The 11,277-nt window shown below is 36.4% G+C and overlaps 1 long non-coding RNA gene across 1 annotated transcript in view; it reads right to left on the bottom strand.

The window, feature by feature from the left end:
* Nucleotides 1–326: 326 nt before the first annotated feature.
* LOC125699592 (uncharacterized) overlaps nt 327–11,277 on the bottom strand; it is a 15,173-nt gene continuing 4,222 nt past the window's right edge. Inside the window, exons 2-3 of the long non-coding RNA XR_007379627.1 lie at nt 4,760–4,817; nt 327–3,442 (exon numbers count right to left, since the gene is read on the bottom strand). This is a non-coding gene — a long non-coding RNA (uncharacterized LOC125699592). The remainder of the gene's footprint in view (nt 3,443–4,759; nt 4,818–11,277) is intronic.

An 11,277-nucleotide genomic window follows, 5' to 3' on the forward strand; every position in this document is an offset into this window, starting at 1 on the left:
GGACACACAGAAACAAAACAATGGAATATTGATAGGAAGGTTCAACACCTACCCCAACATCACAGACCAACATAATAAAACAGGAGACATTACTTTCAGGATACTCTTGCTAACTATATTTCAGTTACAGTAAGCATTCTCCTGAGTCACAATTAACTGATAAGGTCATTTCAAAGTGTTTGTAAAACAGCTATCATATAGACGTTTAGAGACTTAGATTTAATATTTCCCTTTTTCCTATCCTGAGAAATGAAGCAGCTTCAAAAAAATATTTAAAGACAATACCGAATATGAAATTTGGTCTTTTGTTTGTTTTTTTGAACTACGATCAAAAAGGAAGCACTGAGACAAGAGTTATTTTTTCCTAAGGAATTTTTATATGAAGTTACTTGAAGACTACCTGCAATGTTAAGAATGAAGACTGAACAGCTACTGTTACACCAAATAACTCAAGGGAATGCACACAGGATAGCCAAAGCAAAAATATATGGGCAGTAATTAGAGAAGGAAACAAGAGATACAATAAACATGACTGTACACACATCTGTTCCAGCAGGAATAACACTTTCTCAGTGCCTTAAACAGCAGATGGTGTGGGACTGCAAGGATTCCCTCAAATATTCAAGTTCTAGCCAGCTCTGTTTATAGACCAAAAAGCTTTTACCTAATTTGCCTTTCAGCTTCTTGAAAGCAACAGGCAGCAAAAAGTCCCTCAAAAAAATACTCAGGTTTCTAGCTCGATCCCAGTTCTTCAACCATTTAGACTTCTGGCAGAGTATATAGCATGTTGTATAATGACATCTGGAAAACATAATTGGGACTTCTTTTTTCCATATGTTATCATTGTCTTCGTTGGCTTCCACTTACACTTGGTACAAAATTCATTAATAAATGATACTGTACTAAAGTTTGGTGATGAATCATCAAAATGATGGCCATACTACTTCCCATTATTTTCACCATAAACTTTTGTTTCTCATATTTTGTTTGTTCTTCACTTCAGAATTTTCTTCTTTTCAGTCATTCTGATTCAGTCACTCCATGAATTACCGAGTTTCTCATTTACTGAGCAACATCTATCATCTTTTACAGCCAGAATTCCCATTGTTCACAATGCAGACATGCTGTTACTCGAGTTGCTATGCCCCGATTCCCGTGGATCACAGTGAAAGTACAGAAGCGAAGCAGTAATGATATGAAGAATTTGCGTAATCGTGTTATTGCAGCAATATTATCTATATCTCCTAAACTGTGCTGCAAACTTTTGTCTCAGTATTGCTTTTTATGCCTTCCTGTTTTCACATAAAATTGGTTCATGTTATTCAAGATCTCCTGTTTCAAAGCAGAAATCAGCCTAAAACAGTAACATGCTGGGGGCAATCTGTCAGGCTACTTCTGCTCATCTTTAATAGATTTGGTTCTGGACATTGCTTGAAAAAGAACGCTACAGTGCATAAGGCATTACATTTGACCAAGCAGACATTCTTGTATCTGTAGTAAAAACACAGATTACAGCATATTAACAGGCTTGTAAGACAGAAGGAAGATTTAGAACCCCATCAAGTCTCACGAGAACAAGAATTCCTCCTCCTCTGGTTTCATTGCAGAAATATAAGAGTTTGCAGCAAGTCCTCATTATCTTCTATTTATCCCTTATGACATTGAAGTCTGTTTTTTGTGCTTTGAGTTCTCACTTCCTACTACACAGATTTTAACTCATAGAAATACAGAAGCCTAGGAAAGCACTTGAAAGAACAGTATCCAGACAGTGACAGATCAACAATGCACTTTTAATGATGGCAGAGAACCTGTCTTACAAAGACAAATTTCTAGAAGTATGAACAATTTTAGGAACAGCAGCAACAAAAGACAAAGATCCATGACCCTGTATCTTGTCAAGACTGTACAATAGGACTGAGGGGCAAAACAAAGCTATGCAATTGTTTATTCTCCTGCAAAATTGTTTGTCTTGTCTTGTACAATAGACAGAACTTTACTATAAGTAGATGTATTGTCCCATACATTAACATATTAGTATAGAGATCCTTAGAAAATACCTCAGTAGAACTTCAAAATCCATGAATGACCACACCTACAGGATACAGATGACAACACTGCAATGAAAATGAACAGAACAACATGGACAGGATAAAAAAAATATTTTTTGTGGGAATTGCTTAATGATAACTTGACCATTTACAGATCTAGCAACAAAAAGGAAATTCCTTCCAGAACAATAGCTGGTCAAAATGTCAACGTTTACTGGAATTTCTCTATACTGAAAGACTAACAAGAAATATCTACATGTCCATAATGGCATTCTTGTCTTTCAGGCTTATCCTGCAGCTTATGTCATGGCATAGCTATTTCTCAAAGGTTCATAGCATATTATGAATAAAGAAAATTGTATGTGACGAGTCCCTTTAGAGTACTTAGTAAGTCTATTTTCTTTTTTTCCTAAAAACATTTAGTGATACGTAGAGGGTCTTTCACTTCTTACTTGAAGAAAAAGATCCTACCTCTCCTTAATGGTCTTGCATCCCTGAAATCACAGCAGTTTCCCATGAAAATTATTATACGAATCCAACAGCCTAAGAGATACATAACTCCTAACCACCTTAAGCACATCCACTTGTGAAGCTGTCCTAAACTCCTGCTGAGAAATGCATGGTCCCTATTAATTTTTTACATCCACACATCATAGTCTAATCTTTGGAAGGTTTTCTTGCATAAATTTAATGTACATTAGGCAGATATTTCAATAAACAGGTGAGGAAAACTGGATGACAGCAAAAATTTCTTGCCCAAACAATATTATTGTAGCATTTCAGTGAAACTTACAAACAAGCTAATTAAACAGATTGGTCTAACTTCTAAATATATGTGCTAATTTTTGAAATAAAAGATTCCCTCTCTATTAAAGCACTAAAAACAATGTCCATAAGGAATCTAAAGCATGCTGCAGAGCCAGTAATACAGAACCCATGCATCAATCAACAACTGGGGATACTGTATTATTGAAAGAATAGCTTACATAACTTAAAAACAGTAATCCCACATGTAAAAAGATTTCATTCCCCATCACTTCGAAAGTTAACAGTATCTCTGTTCCTGTCCCTCTCTAATACAGAGAAAATGAACACAATGCCAGACTACCACAAACAGGTATTTTCAAGTTTGCATAGCTTCTTCTTTCAAAATCAATTGCTTCAAACAAGGCAGAGTGCAGATTACTCATGCCTCCTACTGAGCCTAATGCTTTAAAAGAGAGGCTTTTAGACTTATGTAATACACACACCCAACATTTTCTGAATAGCAGAAAACGCTCTTCTCACATTCTTATGCTGTAAGTCGTGGATCTAGCTGGGTGTTTGTGATGGAACTTTCCCAAACAAATTTGAGTTCAGATGTAGCACATGAAAACTCCGGAAAAATCAATATTCTGTAAAAATAGAGGGTTTAGAAACAAACATCTTAGAAACTGAGCATTTACATTACTAATCAGGCACTTTTGAGTATCTTGATACTGCACTAAATAACCAGCCTGAACGCATAAAGCTTTACACGGCACAGAGAACAGAATGTGGTTTTCCTACCAGTACCACAGTCTACAAGAAAGGAGTTCAGTGGCATCAAAAAGGACTACCCAAATTAACACATGCACAGACAGCCTTCAGACTAAGATTGGATGTTTTATGGATGTTCCATATCCATAAAATACAGACCAAAAATGGAAAGGCCAAATGAGCCCCAAATGCACAACAGATTATTTTCTTAAATTAGACGCCAGAAATTATGTTAAAAGTTGGAGAACACACATACTTCTTAAAATTAAGTAACAGTGAGTGTGTCCAGTTAAAGGTGGTTTTTTTTTAATCTCACTGTCATAACACTATTCAGATACTTAAAGCAGCAATCACACACACTGAGCATTCTGCATTCCATTTAGCTTCAATAGTTGATCAAGTTGTTCTCAGACTTTGACTTTAGAGCATCTACTTCAGTTTCTAATAGCCCATTTTGTGCAACCAATGGCTTTAGGTGAAGTCATTAAGCATGCCATTTAAATGATTAATGAATATATTGCTGCTATACTGGAGTAGTTAAAAAGCATTTTTTAAACAGACGTTCCAAATTACAACAGTTGCACAAAAATCTCCATCTGCTGGCCTTCTTCAGTTACTTGACCAGAAATAACAAAGAATCATTCTACTTCTTACTTCAGTTATACAGTTCTGGTCTTTGTTCATTTTATCAGCTGGGTGTGCTATCTAGAAAAGCAAGAAACCTAAGTCTGAAACTACTTTGTTGGAATCTAAATAGCCATCCTTTCACAGTTCAGTCATACAAAATGCAATCTGGACCGTATGAATTATTAACTAGTGTACCTGTATTCAGCCAGTTAATGTTAAAATTGCTATTTTCATGCAATGAAGTCAGCATGATTGGAAGTACGCAGTTGTGCTGCACATTATGAACACAAAGCCACTAAAATAAACATACAGTGAAATTATGCTTAATAGCTAACTTTGAATCATGCCCACAACTCCATCAGCAAGGCAAAAACAAAGAGGAATGAAGGATGATTTGACATCACTACCAACACAGCTGTAGTGAGACAGAACATCTGATTTGCAGGTTCCCCTAAGTAATTAACACATTCAGCTACTTCGTAAAGGCAGGGTATAGTAATTTGCAATAAAAACCTCAAGTATTATGCAAACAAGATTATTCAGTTTTATAAGAGCAATGTACATACCTCTCTCATGAACATTTCCAACTTCTTCAGTTATGCTTATGTTTTCTCCACCAATTGGCTATAAAACCAAAGTGACCATAGGTCAGCATAGTCTCACCTTAGGGGAACTAGTTTTAGATAAAAAGAGTAGTGCACTTGCTCGGTAATTACCATATCACAAAAACATAAGGGAAAAAAATGAAGTCTCCAAGCAGAATCTAAGCAAAGCACTGATGGGGCAGCTATGCAAAAATCCTTTCTTAGACTGGATAAACTCTGCAGAAATTGTACCCTGGACATGGAAAATCCACATCTGCACCCATACCTTAGATTAGCAATCTTTCCCATACAACCTTTTCTTAAACCCCATTCTTGGGGGATTTCAGTTACATTTATACTATATACAGCCATGCACAGACAATATATAAATATAATTATCTCTTCTTTAGACAACTTCAAAAAACCCAAAAAATATCCACATCTTTTCAAACTCCTGGGAAAACAAATCTCAAAAACAAAAAAACACAACAGCAGAACATGAAACCTGCATCAACATGTCAGGTTTAGGAAGATAATCACTTATGTGTTTCCTTCACAGAGCCTGGTAGATGAAGCTCATTATTTCTCTTTCAGCATCTGGGATAAATAAGGATTAGTAGGAGCTAAAATCATCCAAAAATATGTCCAACGACTGCCCAGAAAGCATAGATACATTCTAGACAATAAAATGGTTTATTCAGGAAAAGATTTATGAATCAATGTCAAGGAATAACAAAATAATGTTATCCTACTAAAATAAACAGAAGTTGCACCTTAAGGATTCTCATGAATTGGACAAGACTAATATCAGTGTCCTTTCACTGATTTACAAGGTTTCAGGTAAAAAAAAAAAAAAAAAAGCAATACTTGTACCAAAATACTTTGGTGTATGACACAGTTAAGAGATTTTGATGCTGAATCTTCAGTTGCATAAGCCAGAACTGCCTATATGGCAACTGTCCAAACAGAGGTATTTCTCCATGATCTGGAAGAACTAGACATGCTTCTAGCTTAGCTCCCAGCCCCTTCTCCCCTCAAAGCAAAATCCAAGCACAAACACCATAATCTTTTCTCTTTCCTATCTGTAGTCATTCCTTTACTTGGCTGACAGATTATAGCCTGGCATGATGGAAGAGCTGTATCTTCTTAATTGACTTGGCAATACAGAAGTACAGAAGCTGGGACTGCTTTGTCATCTAAATCATGCTGTTTAGGCAGAACCTCAATTGCTACTTTGAAACATCTGGCCCTATTAAAGCAGGACAGTGTCCTAACTCATCTGAATGGCAGAGAAAGGTTAATGCCACATGCCCCAAAGGCAAAAATCTGTTACATGCAGTACCCAGACTTTTCTTACCTATTACAGAAATTTTGACAGTTTGAAGGAAGTTTGTCAAGCTAGGCAAGAAATCAAGAAAGAAGGGGGATGGAGGGAGGGAAAAGGGGTGCCAGGTCAGCACAAATATATGCACACATCATCCTCTGCCAGCATTGGCAGCACCACAGGCACAGCGCCTTGGGACTCAGGATTGAGTCCCATTTTCTTGGTTATTTCTAAGCTGCACATAAATGCAGTTTCTGCACATGAAAAATGGATGTCAGATTAAAACCACTGAAAATATCTAAGAAGAGGCATAGCAAGAAGAGGTGGAGCTTCCTGCACTTTTCCTGAAAACTATTCATGCCTATAATGGCCAATATGAATCTTCAGCTATGGGTCCAGTATAGTCTTCAGGAGGAGATCATTAAGCTTGCTTTATGTGTTTCAAACAACAGTATTTCAATTATTCACATCTTATTCACAATAGTAACAATGTGATCTGTTTAAGAGATAGAAATTAAAACAATTTATTGTATTAGTTAGCACCTTCCCTCTCTCTCTGTGATACTCATTCCAAGTAATCTGATAATTTAATTGAGCAGATCATTGATTTAATTACTTTCTTTTCATATGAGAACAGCTGGTACTATTGGACGAAGCTGGAAATTAAGAGTAGGAAAAAATACAGATAAACCCAGGAAAAAATAGCAGCAAAAAATATTTTATTCCCTCACACAGTTGATGTGATTTGCCACCTTTTCCCTGGTTAGCCTGTATGACACTGATACATCAACAGTACAGGTGGAGCAGCACTAAGAAATTCTAACATTGCAGAATATCCCATTAATTAATCTGTGTTCAGACTCAGATAAACTATTATTTCCTTTCAATGATCACCAAATTACTTTTCTTCCAATGATTAATTTTCAATAGATTTTCAAAATCTGATATGAGCTTAACTATTACATTGAAATGATTTCTTACTCCAAACCATCTGCTTAATGTAATAAAAAGATTAGTGCCTTAACAAGATTATTTAAAATAATAGGATATGGATTGTTACATTTTTTTCCCCAATTTAAGAGAGCATTCAACAATCTTTTTTTTAGTAAAAGCCTTTAGCTCTGAAAGCAGAGATACACTTATAGATGTAAACATTTGTAATTGAAGGGGCAGGAAGCCACTTTCTGGTCTCATAACAAAACAATATAGTCACCAAATCCAAGATAACAAGAACAGGCCCCTCAACAAATTCTCTTTCATTCTTTGACACATGCCTCCAATTTTTCTAAGGTTGAAAAATAATGCCAATGCATCCCTGTGCAGATACAACATTCTGGAAAGGCAAAACAACATTTTTAAAGGCACTAAAATGTTTTAAAAGCAGAGCAGAATAACTCAATTGCTGTTTGTCAAGCTCAAAGAGCAATAGCACTTCAAAGGAGAGGGAAAAACATGACTAGATGAATAAGAACCATCTCACTGAACACTTCATAGGAAAGCATCAGGGTTGTTTTTTTTGTGTATTTTATTTTTTTTTAAACTATTCATTACAAACTAGAGAGATGACAGACACTCAAAAGATACAATCTTCACATATGTCATTTCTGTGGCTTTTGCACAGAGGCATCTAAAAGTATTCAGGAAGGACAATTAGAAAGATCTAAATTGCTTTAATTCAATGTAAGCACGTACTTCAGTTATCTGTTCATCTGCATTATTCACATACAGTCATAGCTATGTATCATTTTACATACAACAAACAAATTACTTACAACTAATTTGTTCCAAGCAGATTTTGTCCCTGCTTACAGGGGGAGAAACACAGCTCCAATTAGTTATAAATATTCAGTACTTATTCCTGTCCAAAAATAACCAACTCTTTTTTGGTTTGTTATTTGCAGGAATGATTATTAATGTAATTAGCAAGCTCCCGTGTATGTCACCCAAAGCAGGCTTACTGCCCTCTGGCTATTTTTATCTGTCTTTGTAAATGAAAGATATCAAGTTAAAGATTTGTTTTTCCTGAGAAGGGTGAGGAAATGAAAGGCCATGTTAGCATTTGGGATTTCAGGTGGCATGCATCCTCATTCCAGTGACTGTGCAGAGAAAGATGGACTAAAGCTGGATGCATCCAAAACGATACTCTCCCACTTTCTCCTTCAACCAAACTGAAGAAGTCTGAAAGATTTCCTTTCACTTTCATCAAACCCTCAAGAGAGAGATCTTTACTATCCTTGCCTTTAAGATATCAGATGCAAGACATAGCACTCATTGTTCCAACCTTACTGTTATTTTGCTTTTAGCTCAGACAGGTTATGTCTCCCATTAAACAATACTTTCAAGAAATCCAACTTTGGGCCATTCCATCTTAAACACACACAAATGTAAGAGCACAGGAAGCCTCAGACTGTTTAGACACTGGAAGATATAAAACAGTTAAGCACTTTTCTCAACTCCTTTTACAACACTGTGAAAATTTATTCAAGTATTAAGAAGCTAATAAGATTTTAAAACTTTTCCAAAGAGTCTGGATGCAGCATGGTGGTTCTGAAACACAAATACTTCATGGTCCAAAACGTAAGATTTCATTAACCACAAGGTGACATTGTACTGACTATAATTGCTTTATCTGAACAGAATGCTTAGTGATCAGAACACTAGCAATCTCTCATAACTCGTCAGCAAGTTTAGGATGCTACACATGAGTGCACATACATAACAGAAACCTTCCTGAAGAACTAGAACAGTGTTTGTTTTTCTTTAAACAAACGTGCTTGATCACAATGATTCCAATAAAGACATTCGAAGAGAACATAGGCAGTAAAACACTTCTCACCTCTACTCCCTACAGCTGTGAAAATAACTCTTGCTCAGTTGCTTTTAATTTTAGTTCACATATTGCCACTTCAAACAAAGCAACATATGGTAATAAGCTGCAGAAGAAGCAGATCCAGAATTCCACATTCCCTTTGCTGGAATACAAAGCAGAGAACATGACACAGCAAAATTTTCCACTGGTTGTTAACAACGTATACAGAAGTCTTTACTCAGCCTGAAATGAGAAATACACATAAGATCCAAGTTTGGCCTGAGAGATGTGGTCTTGGATAAATCAATTCAAGCATTTAAACTCAAGAGGCAGTGACCCTTTCAGAGCACAGAAGGGTAAGTAAAAATTCACTAGTAGGTGAACTTTCTCACTTGCACTAGTTAAATTGGTTGTCTTCAGTAATAGAGAAAACACCTGTACTTAATGCACAGTGCAAGTATGCAAATAGGCACTCATCTCTAACTGATGGCTGTACAGCTGTGTTGCCATAGTACAGTTCCTTCTACAACATCTCCATTCAAAGAGGTGCTATCCAGATAATTTATCAGTTGTTTGTCTTCCAGGCTGCTTGTCTTGGCATATGTTACTATGCCCTTAGCTCCGTAAGACTGTTTCCATATGAGCCTGTTAATTATTCCAATTCCAGACTGCACAGAATCACTTTGTAGAGGGATTGATGAAGTAGAAGCAACTATTTTACTAACAGTAATTGAGAGATTATGGGACAAAAAGGGATCTCAAAACAAGTTTACCCTTTAGCGAACTCTGACACTGAATTGCTGAATTGCAGCCAAGTATGCAGTGATACTGTGAAAATCTAATTTCTGTTTCAAAAGAACAGTTGAAGTTTTTTTTTAAAAAAAGTCTTTGTGAACATTTAACTAATTGCAACTCTATCCTGAGGTAAGAACAAGGATGAACTTGGCAAAATACAAGGTCCAATAATGTCAACAGACTTGCATATACACATATGTAAGAGGTGCACATTAATAAACTTGTTTAAAAAGTGTAATTGCTGTGGGAATCACTCTCCTTATCCATTTACCATTTCTGCTATAAAATGAAGGGAAGCAATATAAGGAGCAAACTGTGGGACAGATAAATAGCATTTGTGGAAAGCTGGTCCCCATTGAAATGTATGTTGCATGTTCAGGATCATCAACTCTCTTCAAGAGAAAAATTTACATATTGTTTTCAAAGTCAGAGATCAGAAACCACCCTGTGAGGCTCCATACAAAGAATTCAGAAGTTTCTGGTTAATTCCAGGCAACTGTCAGTCCTATGACTAATTCTGTTACAGTGAGAACTGGAATTATTGATATCTCATGCAAGAATTCATATGTTACAGCAGCTAATTTAAAAGAAACATTTTCCAAGATGCAGGTGAAAGCCAGCTCCAGTACAACCACCCAAGCCAGCAGCAAGCTATAATACAATTCAACACAGCCAAAAATTCCACAGCAGGGCTTTACATTTTTCAGTTACATCAACATTGTGATTCAGGCTCCTGAAGGGATTCCCTCTTCCTCCACAGGCAGACATACCACAAAACAGCAATGGCAAACTGCCATCTGCCTCTCCTCTGAGACACATTCCTGAAGCTGGAATACCCTCAACGAGGTTTTGCTAAACAGTTCTGAAAAGAGCATTCACACAAAGTTTAGCAATCTTGCACATTTGATTTGATGCACCACAGGAATCATTTAGCTGGACAATAAACCTTGAGGGGAACTGTCTGAAAAAATGAGGGAAGGAGATTTGGAAGCCTGCATCCTGGAGGTGACGCTCTCTGGGATTAAGCAATGAAGCAAGTCAGGCTGACCATGAATTCCAATGAGCTGTAATACTACCACTACTTTGGGTGGGAAACAGGTTATGTTCTCCAGCAAACTGTTTTAATTTGGCTTTCTGAGAGGTGATTTGGAAATACGTCATAACCAAGTTGCACCAACCAGCAGGATATTAAAAAAGCTAGATCTCAAGATTGGTTCACTAGGACCATTAACATTGTGTAGTTCTAAAGAAGCTTCTCAAGCTTCATAATTTCACCTGTAAAATGGAGATAGCTTATTTTTTTGGTCTATCTTTTCCACTAAATTTGCAAGCATCTTTAAAAATGAATTTTCTCATTCTTTGTCTGCTACAGTATAGTTCAGAACTTGTCTGTAAGGCACATTTTCTTGTTTTTGCTGCTGCTCTGTATCTCCTGTTAACAAATTTACTTTGAATCATTAATTATGAGTAGAAATCTGTATTCAAAGTACTCTCCATAATAATTTCCCAGATGTAGCTGTTGCTACAAGAGATTTTCTTCACTAAATTTCTAGTCACCTCAGACATCCTGGC

The sequence above is a fragment of the Lagopus muta genome, chromosome 13 (genome assembly GCF_023343835.1).
Source record: "Lagopus muta isolate bLagMut1 chromosome 13, bLagMut1 primary, whole genome shotgun sequence".
Lineage (NCBI taxonomy): Eukaryota > Metazoa > Chordata > Aves > Galliformes > Phasianidae > Lagopus > Lagopus muta.